The sequence below is a fragment of the Octopus sinensis genome, linkage group LG4 (genome assembly GCF_006345805.1).
Source record: "Octopus sinensis linkage group LG4, ASM634580v1, whole genome shotgun sequence".
Taxonomy (NCBI): Eukaryota; Metazoa; Mollusca; class Cephalopoda; order Octopoda; family Octopodidae; genus Octopus; species Octopus sinensis.
Window position 1 is genome coordinate 46,463,892 of NC_043000.1, and position 4,245 is coordinate 46,468,136.

A 4,245-nucleotide genomic window follows, 5' to 3' on the forward strand; every position below is an offset into this window, starting at 1 on the left:
TAGCCCCTTGTGGGCAGTAAAGAAATATATATTTTATTGGCTACCTAAAGCAGTGGTTCTCAACCAGGGTCAATATGGCCTCTGAGGGTCCACATAAGATTTTTGGTGGTCCATGCAACAAATAGTAAAGTGGGGATAGCAATAGTGTTTTAAGGACCCCTGATAAAAATTTGGTCGAGATATATGTATTGGTATGGATTGCAAGAAATAGCTAGGTCGACTTCTCTAACATTTTACATTGATCAATCTACACAAGTTAATGTGTAAAAAACAAAATAGGAATTTTCAAAGAAGTATCGAATGGCTACGGAAGTCCATCAGAATAAAATAGTAATCAAAGGAGTCCATAGATAAAAATTGTTGAGAACCTCAAGCCTGAAAGATAAGAGGCAAAGTAGATCTTGATGGGATATGAAGCATGAATGTAATAAATCGGAAGAAAATGTGAGGCATTGAGTCTGATACTCAAATGGTTCTATCAATATACTGTCCTTTTTCTCCTTTCTATATAATAATCCTTTCCATAATAGGGACAAAGCCTGAACTTTTGTGGGAGGAGGATAAGTCTATTTCATCAACCCCACCCCCCGTACTTGATTGGTAATTACCTTGAAAGGATGAAAAGCAAAGTTAACCCTAGTGGCATTTGAGCTCAGAACTTGAAGCTGGAAGAAATGCAGCCAAACATTTTGCCCAGCTTGCCAACAATTCTGCCTGCTCACCACAATTCCTTCCCATATGAGGATGCTGCTGCTGATGATGATGATGATCATCATCATCAGCAGCAGCATCGATTAACATCTGTTTTCCATGCTGGCAGGGGTTGGAAAGTTTGACTGAGGTCCGCAGAGCCAGCAACTGCACCAGGATCCAATCTGGTCTGGCAGTGTTTCTACAGCTGGATGCCCTTCCCAATGCCAACCACTCCGAGAGTGTAGTGGGTGCTTTTTGCATGCCACAGGGCTGTAGCTCCTTCTCCCTATCATCAAATTTCTCTGTAAGGATATCCTTAAATCTTTGAATATGTGAAGATTTCCTAAGCTTCCAACTCCCTCTTTTCCAGATTGGTTTGGTTTTTTGGCATTCTTCTGACATCGAGTCTAAAGTCACTAATAACTAATCTATGTTGGGGGGGAACATTCTTCAGTAGGGAGGGTTTTTGTATTTAAGAGCAACCATGCATCCTGCTGTCTGGTGAGAATGAAATCGATCTGATTAACGGAGTCACCTGATTGATAGATTATCAAGCGGCTAGCTGGCTTCTTGAAGTTGGTGTTGAAGATCAATAGGTTATTTGCATCGCAGAACTCCAGGAGCCTAGTTCCCACTTCATTTCTGGTACCAAATCCATGGCCCCCATGTACACCATGGAAGATAACAGATTGCTGTCTGACATGCCCATTAAAATCTCCAGCCACAAAATGAGATCATTATCACTCATCTTTGAAGTAGCCTGCAGAAGAATATCATAAAAGTGATCCTTCTGTTCATTTGGTAGGCCAGCTTGTGGGGCATAGTCAGAGATAATTGTAGCTATACCATTCTGCAACACTAGCCTGAGTTTAAGTACTCTGTCACACATCCTCACTACCTCTACGACCTTATCAACCCATTTCTCTGCAAGAATTATGCTGACACCCCCTGTTCAATCACTATTACCTTCCCAGAAGAGTTTATAACCTGTGTACTTTGACTGTGAGGATTGTGGCTGAAGCACCACTCCATCTTACCTCTTGTATGCAACATACATCAATACGTCTCTGTTCAAGCATATCTACAATCTCACTAGACCTTTCAATGTGCCTGCATTTAGAGTGCCAACTCTGAAAACTGGGAAAGGGATATGGGAGGTAACAAAGGAAGGAGAGATGTTATTCAATACCTGAGAAGGATCCCATGAATGTTTGGTAACAGGCATCATAATAGTTGTTCTTGCTTTTAACCTACCATCATTCAGACATGTTAGGGTTGTTAAGGTTATTACCTCTACTGGTGAGGTGGGGAGTGAGGAAGCATTGTATATGAAAGTGTTTGGAGCATTGTAAATATAAGCATTATGAGCCTTGTGGGAGAAGCGTTAATGATGCTGTAGAAAAAATTTAAGTGGGCTACTATCTGGTTCAGTTAGTCTGAGGATAGGTGGAGAGAGAGGAGAGGGCAGCAAGATTACCAATAGAGGAGGAGAAGGGGGACGGGCAACTGGATGTCCAGTAAGCGAAAGATTTCTGGTGGGAGAGAAAGAGATTTCAGGTAAGAGAGAAAGGGAGAGATTTCTGGTGAGAGAGAGGGAAAGAAAAAGAGAGAGATTTCCGGTATTGATGGCAGGGGTGGGAAAGTGTTTGTCATTATTTAAAACACATTATATACAAGATATGTTAACTCACAGTATACATTGCAAATTATATTAAATACTAGCTGGCCCCGTGCTGTCAAAAATAATGGCTAATTGTAGTATTTTATATATAAATAAGGGACAAAACCAGATTTTTAAATTAATAATTCTCTCATTTTCAAATTTTTGTGAAAAATCTATCTGCAACTAATATCCCTTGACTGCTTGTTTCCTTCAAAAGAATTTTAAAGTTTTCCATCCTTCTTGTACAACTTAAGGCCACATAAAGCTGGCCATGACTAAATACAGGAGCTGGCAAGTAAATCCAAAATACACCATTTTTCCATGCTCCTTAATTCTTGACAGGTCTACTTTACTTCTCTTCACCTCCACAGCCTCAGTGAAAATCTTCATTTTCTTCAGACATTCATCCATGCCTTCTACTGCTTTCACCAGCTCTTCCTCTGAAGAAGACAGTTCAGACCCGCTAAAGTCTGACTACATTATCTGTACCCCCAAAGCAGCAAAAAATAAACATCCGGCTTGCATACAAATGACAAACTAAATGCACTCTGGGTAACCAGAAGCCAGTAAGCAAGCTACTTACCACACAGCTGCCCTTGCACTTATAGGATATATATATATATATATATATATATATATATATATGCGTGCATATATGCATAGGTAAGGCTTTGTGGTTGAGAACTCTGCTTCCCAACCATGTGTTTTGGGTTAAATCTCATTGTGTGGAACTTTGGGCATCATGTACTGTAGCTCCCAGGCCAATCGAAGCCTTTAGAGTAGATTTAGTTGATAGAAGCTGAAAGGAACCTAACGTACATGTGTGTAATTGTGTGTGTGTGTGTGTGCGTATATGTGTGTGTATGTGTGTGTTTGCGTTTGTGCTTGTCCACTCTTTTCCTCTCGGTAGCCTGTATTGGCTTGATTAGTCTCTGTCATCTGGTGGTATGACAAAGGGGTTCAATAAAATAAGTACCAGGCTTTAAAATATGTACTAGGTTTATTTGTTTGAATAAATCATTCAAGGTGGTGCCCCAGTATGGACGCAGTCTAAAGACTGAAGCAAATAAAAAGTGAAGAAAGAAAAGATATACTTTTATTGCCAAGCAGTATATCCTATTTCTTTACTACCCACAAGGGACTAAACACAGAGAGGACAAACAAGGGCAGACAAATGGATAAAGTCGATTATATCGACCCCAGTGCGTAACTGGTACTTATTTAATCGACCCTCAGAACTCAGAATGTAACAGTAGACGAAATACCACCATGCATTTCGCCCAGCATGCTAACGTGTCTGCTAGTTCGCCGCCTTTGAAAAATATAAACAGGATCCACATCCCTGGGTGGGCTCGAACCACCAACCTTTCGGTTAACAGCCGAACGCGCTAACCGATTGCGCCACAGAGACATTATATCCATCATTGGTTAAGGCATACAAATGGCAAGAATTTTACCATTGGTTTCATATTCACTATTGCACTTGAAAAAAATAGGCAGTATGGTTATGTTCTTGGTTGAGTAACAAAAATTCCATATCCATAAAGAGAATGTAATGCAAATATTTTCATGACTATGTACAAGTGTGCAGCTACAGTAGCAGCTAAAAAACATAAACCATTTGGTGATCTATTCTAACGCAGTCAACAACAAAGGGGGAACGTTAATTGTCAGTTATTTGGCCACAAGTCAGAAAAACAACCACACTCAATATGAGAAATAATATTTTTGAATTATTAGCAGTTTATTTCTAAAACCAAAGAGGGTCAAAATCATGTGATTTGTTGGTCTCAGTGCTGGAGATGGTGGGGATTTATCACCCTGCTAGCAATATAAACAAAGTTTATATGGTACAAGCCTCAGTATAGTTTTTTCTAATAAAACATTCG

General features: G+C 39.8%; 1 non-coding gene across 1 annotated transcript; it reads right to left on the minus strand.

The window, feature by feature from the left end:
* Positions 1-3,693: 3,693 nt before the first annotated feature.
* Trnan-guu lies at positions 3,694-3,767 on the minus strand. Its single transcript has one exon. It is a non-coding gene; the product is annotated as a tRNA-Asn (tRNA).
* Positions 3,768-4,245: the final 478 nt, after the last annotated feature.